Source organism: Apus apus, chromosome 13 (genome assembly GCF_020740795.1).
Source record: "Apus apus isolate bApuApu2 chromosome 13, bApuApu2.pri.cur, whole genome shotgun sequence".
Lineage (NCBI taxonomy): Eukaryota > Metazoa > Chordata > Aves > Apodiformes > Apodidae > Apus > Apus apus.
Genome location: NC_067294.1, coordinates 2876393 through 2891663, shown reverse-complemented (window position 1 = coordinate 2891663; position 15271 = coordinate 2876393). Strand labels below are relative to the sequence as shown.

General features: G+C 50.4%; 1 long non-coding RNA gene across 1 annotated transcript; it reads left to right on the top strand.

Moving 5' to 3' along the window:
- The first annotated feature begins 1958 nt into the window (after positions 1-1958).
- LOC127390020 (uncharacterized) lies at positions 1959-4529 on the top strand. Its single transcript, XR_007890792.1, has 3 exons — positions 1959-2130; positions 2539-2625; positions 4402-4529. It is a non-coding gene; the product is annotated as an uncharacterized LOC127390020 (long non-coding RNA).
- The last annotated feature ends 10742 nt before the right edge of the window (positions 4530-15271 follow it).

Sequence of the window (15271 nt, the reverse complement as noted above, 5' to 3'; positions counted from 1 at the left end):
TCCAGTGGGAGGTGCCTCTACCCATGCAGGAGGATCGGAACTGGATCTTTAGGGCCCCTTCCAACCCAAACCAGTCTGAGTTGTTGGACTGAAAGTGGTCCAGGTTTTGTGGCACCGGGGGTTTCTGAGCAAAGGGAGCTGCTTTCAGTGAAAATGTCACTCTCAGGATCAAGGCTGGAATTTGGTTTAAGTTAAGAGTTTGCTGAAATCTTTGTTAAAGGATTTGTTGCAACCTAAAAGCTTTGCTGGTGGCAGGAACTGGGGCAGTGAGTGGGCTGGAAGAGGGGGTCACCTCAGGGTCTGCTGTGAGGAGCTCACCAGCATCTCTAGGAAATACTTGACTAAGTGCCTGCCTGTGCTGTGGAGGAAGGAAAAAAATCAACTGGGATGAAGAATGTCCTCTTGCCAGTGAGGTAAGTGAGAGAATCAGGAGCAGGACTATGAATGCTGCTCTGCCCCAGCTTGTTGGTGGGCTGACTCCAGGGCTGGTGTTTGGAAACACTGGTGGTTGTGAAAGCTGAGGAGAGAAATTAGCTAGTGATAGGAGCTGTGTTCAGGCAGTCTGGGCATGCTGTGCCAGTGCCAGCGTTTGTCAGGGTGTTCTGAAATCTGCCCAGTGTCCTACCATAAAGCTGGGGTTTGCTAAGTCACTGAAAACGGCTGATCCTGGGGTCAGCTGGTCCCCAAGGACAAAGCTGAGGTCTTGGCACTGGGAGCTGGATTCTGGGTTCAGCCCAGATGACTGGTTCCAGTGCCAGTGCCCAAGTGCCATCTTCTGCCTGCTTTGTTAGAGCAGGGCTTTGGTTTAGATTCAAGTAAAGGGGAACTGTGAAAGGAAGACTCCTGTATGTGCCACTTAGCTCTTCTATGTGTGTGGGTATGTATGTAATTTATCTATAATATGTGAAGACATATGTATACAGATACACACGAGGTTTGAAATAAATCTGTTCAAAATATTGTTACTGAGATGCATTAGCATGAAATTGCAGAGGACGTTTGGTGAAGGTCTGTGCTCATAGTAGGTTTTAAAGGCCAACAAAAAATAAATCAGGAGTTTGCAGTAGAGAAAATGAAAAGCTTTTGCTTCCTGGTGAATAAATAATTACAGGAGATACTGTGGGGGAGACTCAGATGTGCAGCTACAGCAGGGAGAGCAGCTGGGGTTCTGGGTGCTGCCTGGAGAAACAGCACTGAGGCAGAACAGGAGGCAGAGCTAATAATACAGTTTGCCTGTTCTTGGAGGTTTTGCTTTGTTACTGGCATCTGAGACACTTTTAGCATCAGTGTAAAGAGGTGGTTTTCCTCCAAAATGAGATGTTTACTAGAGCATCTTCGGGCAAATGTGTCTGTTCTGCTTGCTCCTGCTCGTTGCTCAGTGGCAGGGACTGAGGGGATCCCATCAACGTCCCCTGAAGAAGGTACATCAATTTGGCATTTGTACCTGACAATTGGTCTGGAAAGAGAACTTCTTTTTTATTTATAGTCCTTTGGTTTCTTTTACTCCTCGTCTAGCCCTTCTGTCTGCTATTACCACTTCTGTAATATCCTTTTGTTTCCTGATCTGTAATTTGAGCTGCCTCTCAGGTTGTTTTTTCCCCAGGCTGTTTTGGGGAGAGCTTTTCTTCAACAGTTCGATGTTGAAAATCCTGGGGAATGAATTTTTAAGGGGGCCCTCCATCAAAGAAGAAGTTCTGCTCATATTTTCAGAGCTGTTGTCAGGCAGAAGGTGAGAGAGAATCAGAAAAAGATTTACACATGTCATTTTCTGCTGTTATTTTGGGAGAAATGAGGAAAACCAAAAAAAGTTACAGTCACTGTGGTTAGCTGAAGTTCATGGAGCTGCTGGAAGTCTGACTGCAGTGCAGAATGTGTAACAGATCCTCGTGCATGTGACTGTGGGATGGAGTCTATTTATGTCTCCATAAACATGAAATTATGAAATGCACACCATGGTCATGGTGCTGGTGAAGTCCTCGTCTGACCTGGTCAGCTTTCACTGGGCTTGCACTTCTGTGGGAGGACAAAGTGAAGCTGAATTTATTGCAGAACATGGTGCTGCTGGAAGATGTTTATTGAAAGGGAAGTAGGTCAAGCAGTAAGGCAAGAAACCACTTGATGTGTTACCAGGTAAGAGGGAAAGTGCTGTGAGTTTCTGTAGTAACATCTTATACACCTTGCAGACTTAAGAGCAGTTCACAAAGAGAGCATCTAGAAAAGAAAATAAGCAAAAACTGCCACGTTTTCTTTTGGACAGTCCAGATGTGAAATAAATTCTTAAAACAGATGTGAAGCTGAGGCTTGGATCCTTTCTGCAAGATATTAAAAAAAAAAAAAAAAAAAGTGTCTCAAGATTGTGAGAGAGGGAAATAAAGGTGTGGGAGAAACAGGTCAGGTATCCTTTGCTTCTCACTCATGAGGTGGTACCGACAGTGACCCGCAGGGTACAAGGCTTTGGTGGGGAGGGAGCTGGTCCTGTCCCCAGTTCTGCTGGGTTCTGCCTCAGCCCTGCCCTCCCCTGCTGCTGCTCTTCTCCAGGAGATGTGTCACCACCTGCACTTGCTGTCACCATCCCTGGCACCTCCACATCAGCTCCAGCGCTGAGCCTGCACCCCGGACACACAGGTCAGTGATGTTCCCCACCCCAGAGGCTTAATTCCCTCCCCAGTACTCCAGGGTGCCCAGCAATCTGCCCTGGGGTGATGTCTTCATGTCCAGCACCTGTATTTGGTGTAGCTTGCTGCTGTTGGGATCTGGAGCAGCTGGCAGAGGCTCCCTGGGATCCGGAGCTTGTTGCTGGAGGGAGTGATGGGGCAGGGAGTGGGTTCTGTGTGGGGTGGCACCAGGCAGGAGCTCGTTGGGACAAGCAGCAGCCTGTCCCTGCATTCAGGGGGTAGAAAAACCAGAACCTGTCCTGGCAACTAGGTGAAAAAGTCATGCAAGGAGGGACAGCAAAACCCTGGAGCAAATTTCTCATTCCACAGAACAGGCAAGTGAACTCCAGCCTTAACACAGGAAGAGCCTGAGCAGACCTGAGCCATGGTGAGAGTTTGCTGGAGCCACACGCTGCCCCAGCCTGCAGCAGGCTCTCCCCAGCCCCTGCAAGATTCCAGCCCTGATTTATGTCCCACAGGGAAGTGCTGCACCATGTATTATGGATGAGGTGATGAGTATCATCCAGCCTTGACAGCTGTGGGATTTAGAAGAAATAACGCATCCCACTTTTTAATATTGCAAGGGCATTCCTGAGTTTCTTTTGTTTTATTGATGCCTTTCTGTAGCAGTAGTACACGAGGAAAAACGCAGAGGTCCCAGGTGCTTAGGAAAGCCTTTCATTTTGCACTTTTAAGCTGAAAAAGCTCAGTTTTGCTCGTGCAAAACCCTCTTGTCCCTCGCGTGGTGATGCTGGGTTTTCTGGGCAGGGCTGCTGGAGCTCTGGGTGGCAAAGGGCAGTCTACCTCCACAAGGAATTTCAGCCTGAGCAACTTCCAAGGGATAAAACACTTTGATTTGGATTTCAGAAAATGATGAGATTGCAGTTACAACCCGTGGAAGTGCTGCAGTGAAGTGGATGATGTGCAGGGTGGCCTCCTTGCCCCTTTTCTGGTGCACAAGATGTCTCAGTATCAAGCAATTGCATTTCCTACCTCATGGCAGGGCTGGTTCTGGAAACTTGGTATCACCAGGTATTTCAGCCCTGGCATTTAGATACTTGAGTCTCCTTACAAGTTTTTCTATTTGTATTTAAACAGCAGACAGACTGTCAGTGAGACGTGGTGCGTGCGAAAGCTCTTCATAAAAGATGATTGTAAAAGCAGACAGAACAACCACTCAGAGCTCAGGGTTGGGAAGAAAGGAGGCTTAAATAGCCATGAGTTAGTGCAGCAATGAAGTGCCTATTTATTGGTAAATAAAAGCTGGCTGCAGTTGCCTGCTTCGAAGCCTGAGTGCCCCTGAGGGGTCTGGAAAGTGATGATGCAAACTGATGAGTCACAGTTTAGAACAATAGTTTCCTCATGGCAGATGACTCAGGGTAAAAGAAAAACAGGTTTTTCAAGGAGCTGAAGCTTATGAAATTACAAAAAGGAATAAAACAATAAGATGTCTTTAACCCTGTGTTGAAAGAATGTAATCTTTTCTCTAAAGAGTAATGCAGTGGTTGTGGAGGATGCCTGAGACCAGTGGATTAGACTGACCTGCTCTCAGCCAGCATTCCCCTTTTGAAGCATGTGCAGATAACCAGAGAAAAAAAACAGATGACTACTCTTAGTATGAACATTAAATATTATGCATATAACAAAGATGTGTATATATATGTGTATATATATATATATATATGGTACAACTTTGGATTACAGTTATTTGTCTGCATCAGCCTCCCTGTCCTCTCCTCTTTTCCAGTGTAAGGTGAAGGCTGGTCCCAGTGAGTGAGGACAGCAGGGCTCCTGGGGAGGTCCAGCTCCCAGGACAGATGCTCTTGGGATGGGAATTGTCCCCTGCCATGGACCAAACGGCCTCTTCCATGAACTAGAAGCTCTGCTAGGTATGATGCTGTACAAATACCATCTCCCCTTTAATGCAAATAACCCTGTTCCCCCAGGAAGGGTGGAATGTGCAGCCCTGTCGTTTCTGTGCCCCCACAAACGTCCACTGTGGGTTTTCTGTAGAGGTTTATTGAAGAAATGAGCACCTTAGCAGTCGGAATGTACAGGCTTCTTTTAGGACTTTATTACATCAGAACAACTAGGTGAAGGGGAGGGCAAGCCTCAGTCTGTCAACACAAACACTGTAAGCAGATTAATTCAGCAAGCTGAAAAAAGAAAATGGGCTTATTTCCTTTCTTGTACTGCTTGTATTCACACCATGGGTGGCCACTTTCCCCATGCCCCCCTCAGCCCTCTGTGTCCTGCACCTTGTCGAGGCTGATGGAAGCTCAGGTCCTGCCCAGGGCTGCTGGCATCTCCCACCACCGGGGGGTCTTTATTCAGAGCTCAAGCCCTGCTTCCAGCCCTCGGTGCTTTCCTGCTCTCTCGGCTTTCCATCCATAGGTGGCAGCAGGCTTCAAAAGCTCCAACCTCTCCACGTTGATGTTTTCTTAGGAGCTCGGGGAGTTGTGCAATAACCTCCAGAACTTTGGTGCGTGGAGCTGGAGGGAGAAGGAAAGGATTATTTATTTATTTATTTATTTTAAAGGGACAAAAAGTCCTTTGCAGCTGCTGGCTGAATTGCTTGGCTGGGGGGGGGGGTAAGAAAGGGCAGGTGAGCAACTATTTTTGGGCCAACACACCTTTGCAGAGCAGGGAGATTGTGCAGGAGGTCATGCAGGAGAATGAGCACAGCTTTCCCTTGGAAAAGCATGTGGGTGAAAAAGTCATGTCTGTGATGCAGATTTAAGCCGCTCTGCTCAAAGTTCCCTTTGCATTTTCTGCGTGTCTCTGCCTGCATCCAGAGACCTGCCTTTCTCCCTGTGGTGCTGCCTGGGTCAGCCCCTGGTGGTGCCACCAGAGGAGCAGGCTCAGTGCGGCCGGGACGCGGGGACAGGTCGGGGCAGGACTGGCTGCTCGTGCTCCAGTGCAGTGTCACCTGCTCCGTGGTGATGGGGACCCCAGCTGCAAGGGGTGCTCAGGGTCCCTGGCACTCAGCATCGACCTCCTGGTGCCTCCAGCTCCAGCAGCATCACACGCCCTGGCCTCGGCAGAGCCATCAGCATCCTCCCTCCCCGTCCTAAATCCCCTCCCGAGGATGGAGCAGGTAAGGGCTGAAGGACAGCATCGAGCTGCCTCTACCCACAGCAATTTTAGGTTGCCTCTCCTGCTTAATGTCCCTTCAGCCACCCCGGGGAGCGTGGTGCCACGTGCCGAGCACACGGCGGTGACTCCGTCTCTCCTGTTTGCCTTTTATTTCCCTGAGTGCCGTGCCAGGCTCCCCCAGACAAACCAGGCTGTTGACAAGGAGCAGCCAAGAGCAGGCAGGGCTGAGCAGGCAGGGTGAGGGAGACACTTGTTTGGACGAGGCAACCAGCCACGGCCACCTCCCAGGGTGATAAATCAGGGGGTTGTCAACGCCGGGTGGGGACACCGGTGAGAAAGAAAAGCTCAGCAGTGGGTGCAGAGGAGCAGCACAGCCAAGGGGGAGGAGAACTCACAGAAGCCTTAATGCTTCTGCAAAGATTAATCATTGCTTTAATTGAATGAGAGATTCTTCTCTACCTGCCCAGTGGCTGGTGGGATGTTGCTGGAGCAATGGGAACAACTCGCTTGGAAACCAGAAGGGAGGCAGGATTTTTGACAGGCAGCAGAGCTTCCCAAGTGGAGCCTTGCAAGTCATACAGGGTGCTTGTGGCAATTAAATAAGAATAAAATGGTCATTACAGAAGTGTGTGTATGCACAGGAGCTCTGTGACTCAGCTGGGAGGGGAGGCAGCCAAAGGGGATGGGAAAAATCTGTTTGTGTATGGATCTCCTGGAGCTGTTGGCTCTGCTGGGAGAAGGGGGATGATACAGTGAGTTTGGTTCAGCCATGGAAGGTACAACAAGGGACCAGGATCAGGCCTGGTGAGCAGAGATGCTGGGAGAGGCTGTGATCTCCTCCCTGTCTCTTCTGGCACAGAGGGAGCCCATCCAGCCCTGGATGTGCCAGTTGGACACTGAGCTCAGCTGCACCTCGGGGAGTTGTGTCTTGTGCAGGGGGAACAGGAACTGAGGCACGTTTCCTTCCTCAGCCTTCATCTTGTGGTCCTGTAGGGAAAAGTACCAATTGGTGTGGAGCTGTTCATGCCTGAGTACATGTTTTATGCAGCCCACTTGGAGAAGGCAAGGAGGTGATGGCCCTTGCTGGGGTGCAACACTGGTTCCATCGCTGGGGCGTGGGACCCTGTGCCCAGGCTGCCTCACTCCCTGCACTACCCCTGCTGCTGGTGAGCAGCACCTCCCCATCCCCACCACCCCAGCTCTGACAGAGCCCTGAGGAGAAGCACGATTGCTTGTTTACAGCCATTAGCTGGCATTGCAGGCAAAATTACCCCTATTTTGACACCTCTCAGGAGCCAACAGCGATGAGTGACAGCTCTGCCAGAGGAGCAGCAGCTCTGCTCTGACTGCCACTGACAGTTGCAGATGGCAGGAATGTGAGGGCTTGATTATTATCTAATTAAGTTGAAGTGATCATCTTGTGTCTGTTTAGTGTCTAACATGAAATGAGCTGGTGATCTCGGTCTGGTTTGGCCTTTGGTTAGAAGCCACCAGGGAGTGGGATGCAGATGGGTGCTGGCATCTGGGGGGGAAAGGGGATCAGGGAGAGGGGCCCTGCCTGGGTGGTGGGGACCGTGTCAGAGACTGGGCAGCATGCTGTGGGGTTCTGCCTGGATCTGGGTGGTTTTTTGCCTTCCCCAACCCAGGAGATTCCCAAGGAACAACTTTCATGTCAGACAGTTGTGAGAACAGTGGCTCTTCATCCATATTTGTGTAAATCTATACAAAATGCAGAACTGTGCAGGCTGCAGGGGAGTTGCTGTGCAGGCAGGGACTGTCCTTTATGCTGGGCTCAGGTCCTGCCTGGCCTGAGGTGGGAAGGAGGGAGAACCTCAGTCCTCATCACCTCTGCTGGTCCCAAGCACCCAGCAGGAGGGTTCCCAGCACCCAGGAATGCCAGCAAAAAGAATTGCAAAAACTACTATTCAAATTACCGATGTACACCCCAGGTTGTTGGTAGCTGCCCAAAATTGTTTGTCCTTGGAAGCAGAGTTCAGAGGATGGTCCCTGCCCAGGGTGAGACCTGCCATGGGGGTGCAGGGACCCCACTGAGCCTTGGTGATGGCTGATGCCACGTGTTGTGACTGCAAAGTACATGAGTCAAGGTGTGTGTGTGTGTCTCTCTCTCTCTCTCTCTTCCTATGTGGAGCTGCATTTTTCAACCTTAAATTCTATGTAGGTCATTCTTCCTTGAAGATACTCAGTGTAGTTGTGTCTGTAAGAGACTCTAATCAGGCTAAAAAAAACCCTTTCAGGTGCACGTGGATGCTGGCACCAGTGGGATGCTCAGCCATAATGCCTGAAAATCTTCTGTGCCTGTAGGAGGGAGCTGCATGAGGAGATGCTCTTCAATTCAGCAGCTTCCCCACAGTTTTGCTTTGTGGTGGCTGTTGGTGCCATCCAGCCTTGTTTTATTGCTTTTCTCTCAGCAAGAGCAGTGCAGGAACCGTTAGAGCAGGTGTTGGGCTGCCTTTGTCTTTTAAGGCATCTCATGTTGTGGTTCACATCTGTGTGAGGAAACCAGAGAGAGACATTGCAGGTTATTGGGGGAAATTTACACTTTAAGCATCACACTTAATAGAAACCCCTTCTGCTCAAGCTTGGGCTATTACTGTATTATTCCCAGGCTCCATCTGTGCCTGCTGCTCCGACGTGCTGAGCGCCTGCAATTGCTTCCAGAAGTAGTTCAGCCTCTGAGAACACCCATTTCCCTCTGGCTGGTGCTGTCCACAGCTTTCATCCCAAAAAAAGATCTCAAAATGCTTTTAGAGCTGCGTGGCCCCAGGCTTGGGGATGCAGCAGCTCTGGGGGGCCCAGCTGCCAGCATGGGATGCTCCCCATCAGGTGGGTTATGCTCAGTCTCTACAGCCAGTGCTGCTCTGTATTTATTGGCAAGATTTCTCTGCATAAACCACACGGGTAAGAAACTGCTGTGCAGCTCAAGAGCATTTGTACCTGACAGGAGCCTGCAAATTTCAGTACCTCCCCACCCTTCCCCTGTGGTTTGTTGTGTCGGTTGCTGAAATCATGGTGAATGTGGTGCTGGAAATAAGTGCTGCAGCAGAGCAGTGGGCTGGTTTCTCCAGCTGCTCCTTGGCTATCCCAGGGGGATGAAACCACTCTAAGGGCACTCATTGTGATCCCCAGGGCAGCTTCCAACCAGGCCAGTGGTCACTGCACTTCCCAGAGATGCTTTCCCTGGTGCTGGGATGTCTGTCTGGAGAGGGGTACCCAGCCTGGAGCATGTGCTGCTGGGGTGTTCATCAGAACTTTTGCCAATGACCTTGCTGGGACCTCATATTCCTACAGAAAAGTGCTGCTCCATGAAAGCCACTCCTCCATGCCCTCTTCCTTGTCAAATCTCACATCCCTCTGGGTTGCTCCTGCTCTCATCTGTCCCAGGGGTGGCTGTGCTGGGCAAGCTTGGAGTGCCTGGGGCAAACACTACCTGGGGGTGGGCTCAGTGCTGCTTTTCCTGAGGGTTTTATTAATTTATGGATTTATTTTGCCAGGTCCAGCCTAGCTCTCACCCAGGAGCTGGCTGGGTGGTGATCCACCAGGACAGACACAGAGGAACAACCCAGTGTCATCAGGAGGAGCAGCTCAGCCGTGTGCCCGCCTGCCCTGGGGGCTGGAGTGCCACTTTGCCATCAAATCAGACTTGAGAAGGCATGCAAATAATTGCTGTGACATCTTCACTCTGCTTTCATGGGTAAGCCATGAGCAATGCATGCACAGGGCAGGGGAAGCTGGTGGTCCTCAGGCTGTGGTGATGCATCCTGGTGTGCCTTGGGGGTCCCCATCCCTGTCCCCTGCAGCTGGGGTGGGACAGTGCTCAGGAGGGCACCTCTGGGGAAGCCCTCTTGAAGCAAAGCCCCTCTCCACCCCTTCAGACCCAACACAAACTGCTTGGAGAGCTGCAGGAAATTCAGGGAAACTTTTCTCCTCTGCAGCCAGCTGGCCCAGACCAACCACAAAACAAAAAACGCAGCCGAGCTTTCTGCAAAGCAGCGTCCCTTGGAGCAGAGCTGGTGGCTGCTGAAAGCGGCGGGGGGGGGGGCGGGGGTAGGGGGCTGGGGCTGCCGGGAAGCTGAACACGCTGGTTTGGGCTCGTTTTGGCTCATTTGGGCTGGATCCCTCCAGCATCCTGTGGGCACAGAGAGCTGGGATCCTGCCTCTGGGGTGACATCGCCGAGGTGACTGAGTGGTTTCCTGGGGACAATGATGCTCTGGGTGTCACCAAGTGATGCCTCCCCCTCCCCTCCTCTTCCCCAGGTGGAGCTGCCAAACCTGAGATGAGGGGAGATGATGGCCTTGAGGAGCAGAAGGCACAGGCTGAGTGGGACAGGCTGCCCCACGGGATTCTCGTCACGGTTAGGGAGCTGTTATGTCCCTTGCTGGGTTAATTTGGGGTCCTAATTGCAGAGGCAGGAGCCGGGCATCCCCCCCGTGGTGCTGAGCTGCACGGAGCTGTGGCAGGGCTCAGCCATGCAGGGCACCCCTGTGGGATGAAACTGGGGAGTCTGGGCCAGTCCTTAGAGGACAGAGCTGAGGCTGGGTCAGCTGCAGCAATCTGGGCTTTTCCTCCAGGTTTACATTTGATGGTGTTACAGGATGAACCCCAAATTCCTCCATGGGGCAGCTGAGCCTGGCTCTGGTCTTGTCCAGGAGCATCCCAAAAGGGGCAGCAATTCCCACAGGACACTGGCTGGGGAGCAGGGGGCAGGGGCTGCCCAGGTCCTGCTGACCCCCAGGGGTGCAAATGTCCCCCGAGTTTCGGTGTTTCAGGTCCTCTTCCTCCCCACCCCCCTCCCTGTGAGTTTCAATCTGACTTTCAGGTTGGGATGAGTCAAAATCTTAGAACAAAATGTAGGTGAAGCTGCTGCTTGTGGCCGCATTTCCGCTGGTGCCAGCATCCTGGGGGGGGCAGCCCAGCACTGAGAGCCTTGTCCCATGGGGAGGTCACAGCCTCAGCCCCACATGCCCTCCTGGGAAAGGCAGAGAGGCACAAACAAGGAGCAAAATGAAGGAACAAACATTTTTTTTCAGCATTGACTCTGTTTTCGTTTTGTTGAATCTCTCCCATCCTACCCCTGAGCCTCCCTGCTGCTGCACACCCTCTTCCAGCCTAAAACAACCCTCCTGGTGGAATTTACAGCCTTCAAAAGTACATTTAAATTTGCTCTTAAGGCACCTTGGCCAAAATTTGCCTTCTTTTCGTAGAAGTTCAGAGAAAACCACCATGAAAGCTGAGCAGTTCACCATTTTTCTCCTGCTCCTTTACCACCAAGCTCAAGTGCAGCCCCACAAGCAGAGCAGCAAGAGGGACAATTTGACACAGATTTGGCTGGGTTTCCTGGGGGTTTGGCATATTGTCCCCTGTGTTTAACAAGCTCCTTTTTCCATCCTTCCTGCTGAGTTGCTGCTGAGAGCCAGAGGGGAGGTGGGCAGGATGGGCCAGGACTGTAAGAACACCCAGAGCCAACCTTTTTTTTTTTCTTCCCCTTGGAACTTCTGGACTTGTCACATGGGAAACAATCCATTATCTTTCCTCTCCATGTAGAACAACCCCGAATCCTCAGTGTGTATTTGCCTTGTCCCATGTGCATGATGACATTTTTCATCCTTCTGTTATTGCAGGTGCTGCAAAGGTAATAATCCTGAAATGTCACAGCTGCAGATTTGTGTCACACAGGTAAGATGGAAGAGTTAAATAAGGGATCACTCAGCATCTGCATCTTGGGTGAAAGACAACAAAGTCTGCAAGAGCAGGAACAACACAGTGTAACAGTACCTGTAGGGTTCTCATCCCTGCTCAACAGGGAAACTTTGAATGGCCTGAGGTAGGTAAACTAATGTAACTGTCTTTTAAAGTGCTAGAAAGTGTGTAGAGCTCAGCCTGACCAGGCTTGGAGAGGAGATCATCCCTCGGAGGGTTAGTGCTGGTCTCTGTGCTTTGCTCCCTGCAGGGTCCGAGAGCTGTCCAGTGAAGGAAGTTCGTAAGGGACAGGCTGAACAAACGACTTTGTAGGGAAGTGCCTTGTCATTTGCAGTCCCTGTTGAGGGCTCCAGGCAGTGGGTCAGGTTTGCAGCACAGCTGGGCTGCCCAGGGGCTGCCAGGACCGTGTGTCCAGGGCCCCTCTGGCCCCCAGAATGGCACCCAGCCTGAGCTGGCTTTGGGAATGCTGGCACCAGGACTGGCATCCTTGCTGCTTTGCCCCTCAAACTTAGTAATTAAGTGCTGGAGCTGTGAAAATCACTGATTTGCCTCTTTCAGAAAAGCTTTATTGATCCTACTTGCTTATTAAGGGCAGGAATTTATCCCCCGCCTGCCGGTCCCTCCGCACAGCGCCAGTGTTATTTGTGGTATCCCACACAGCAGGCACCTATTTTTAGCTGAGCCTTCTTAGAAGGGGCTTTGGGACTGTGTTTTCCACAGGGAATTCTCTTCCTTGCAGAAGGGGATGCTTGGACAGAGGCAGAGCACAGGGCAGGTCCAGACCCGTGTGGGTGACCGGTGTCCTGCTCTGGTGGCAGCATCATCCCAAACAAACGCAGCATCTCCCTCCTGGGAGACACTTTCCCAGGAGTTACAGCTGCAGATGTGTTATTTTGTTATTTGACCTTACCTGCCTCCCAGGAAAAACTGCCTTTCATTGATCAGACTATTTCAAGCTCATTGCAGGGCTGCTAATGACCAAGCCATAACAGCAATATTTTAACCTCCAGCACTATCAAGAACTGCTCACAGCATCAGCACAGGCAGTCCATTATTTTAATCTTTATCCCACCTGGATGCACAGCAGCTACTCCCGAGTGAAGACAGTGGGTCTGATACTCAGCAGAGCAGGTCTGGCTGGGAAACACCATCTCATTACTTCGGGAAATGCTGTCCTACCACTCTGGGAAACCCCACCCCACCACTGCATGCATCAGTGGAGCTCACAGACACCCCTGGGGCTCATTTCTCAGGGCAGCCACAGCACAAACACCCCCCTTAGCACCCAACTCCTGACTGGGAGGGAATCTCTCCCTCCTGCCTCCTTCTATCTGCCCTATAAATTGACTGTCTTGTGCATGATTTATTGCCCTGTGCAGCTGAGGTCCAGGATCAGCACCTGTGGTACCCTCTTGTGGATGGGAGATGGATACAGCCTCACCCTCTGCCCCTCAGAACTGCTTGGCTGGGGGTCAAGCACCTCCTCACAGCTTCATGGATGATCTCTGGAGTGTGGGGCCATCGTGGGAGCAAGAAGTGCTGCCACAAGGAGACCCAGCCTGTCCCATCACTGCTAACCCTCCTCCAGGAAAGGTGCCTGGTCAGACCCTCTGCAGAGCCCAGGTGAGTCTATTTTTAACTTGTGCGTTAAATGACCAGGGAAGGAGTTTGTCAAATGGAGTTTGGGACAGGCAAGATGTCAAGGCAGAGGCAAGCACTGGTTCAGCCCAGGTTGGTGTTAGCTGGAGCAGGATTTTTCCCCTGTTTTGTGGGTTAGTCATAGGTTTGTTTATTTTTTTAGAGGTTTTCCTTTTTGTTATTGTTATTATTAATCTGTTGCAATCAGAGCAGACATCACTTCACAGCCCTACATGGAAATCCAAGACCAAGGACCTATTTTTAGCACACAAAAATGTCTCCCCTAAATGTATTAACTTTGGAAGAGTAAATATTAAATACACTCTCATTGCATTAAGGGTGTTTATGCAGAAGTACAGCACCAGCCTTTTTAATAGTAGGGGAAAATGATGTCACACCACTAGCTCTTAATCAAACACAGTAAAACAAGATCTCACTGCAATTCTTTCAGGATAAGTTCAAGGGAAACTAATTCTTTTTCACATCCGTTGCTAATGATTTACTCACACGGGGGGGATATTTGCCCTACTAGTATTTATGGGGACACCTGCAATCTTTATGCAAGACATGTAGGGGCTAGCCTAACATTTTTTTTTTGCAATTAAACTTAAATGATTCTTCTCTTGCCCACTTCATCTTGAGGTATTCAGCACTGTCTGTGATGAGGGCACCACAGGCAAACCCCAAGGAAACAACCCTATGTGCTATAAGTGCATATATGTCTCTGTGTGCGTGTGTGTGTATATATATATATATATATATATATGTTGTTTTTTTTTAAGATGAGAATGGCTTTTTGTGATATTGGGGAAGTGTTTCTCAGGCTGGGCTGTAGAAGGGGAGAAGGACAATGTGGTGCCATGAAGTGCCAAAAATTAAGAGAGAAGAGCTGATGGCCAGTGATTCCTTATGGCTAATTGCCTGCCCAGAGGAAGTGCCCAAGTGCTAAATGGTCCCACGCTCGAGGGGGGGTTCCCAGCACCCAGGCCCCACCAGGTTGAATATTTGCTGAAGTAATTGACACCCTGACCCGTGGCCTCAGAGCTGCTGTGCAGGGAAATGGGGGTCCCAGTCAAGCAGCAATTTTGGAAGCTGGGGATGAGCCCTGGCTCTCCCACCATGCTGGGCAGAGGGATTGCAATGGGGGGGCAGCCCTGGAGCCTGCCAGCAGCCCCCACCAGCAGAAAAAGAGGCAGTGCCCAACCAAAAGCAACACGTTGCTGTAATATCTTGGATTTCACAGGCTGCTTTTGCTCCTGTGAATCACAAACGTGCTGGCGCTTCCCTCTGCGTCAGCCCTGATCCCCCTGCAAGAGGCTGCTCCCCAGAACCTCCCACCTCCCAGCAGGGCTTCCCCTGCCTCTTTCACTCCAAGTCTGCAGGGCAGGATGTAAATCCCCAAGAGAAAGGTGGTTACCTTGAATTGCAGAAACTTTCAGGCACAGGGGGACTTGAGAGCACCCTCTTGCTGGCTCCCCCCTCCAGCACTGACAAACGCCTCTGGCCGCGCTCCCCAAGGCCTGGCGATGGAAATGCAAACAGAAATGCACGAGAGATCTAGAAATTGGCTGTTTATCCTGGCTGCATCAACAGGACAGGACCAGCCCCCCCCTACCCACAGAGCTGCATCCCCTGGGATGCTCCGAGGGCCCCTCTGCTCCCCAGGGAAATGGTCCCCTCTTGCCCTCGCTCACGTCACCGACACAGGCACACAGAAAACACTGCTTTATTGACTGCATTTGCCAACACATTGAGGAATGCAAAGGGGTTTGTTTTTTTTCATAAGCAATGGGCCATGGTCCCAATGTGTATTAAAGCATACACTGTATCTAAACAGGATGAAAGTAATGGCAGACAGAGCTATTCCAAGGCAACACAAATAGCATGCATAATACAGTCTCACACGGAACGAGTTTGTTAACGTTATATTGCTTTAAGGATTAACTAACATGGAAAATGTACAAAAAGGAGAAATAGGTTTTTGCATTAATGAAAAATACATTTTTTTCTCTACAAAGGAATTTCTAATACAAGAAAATAAATATTGCAACATAAGCCAAAAATAATTTAAAATTGCTCTTTTCAATATATTTTCAATATTTCTCTTTTATATTAACAAATGGCACATCACGTTCTTTGAAACAAAGAAAACAGAAGGGTTTCT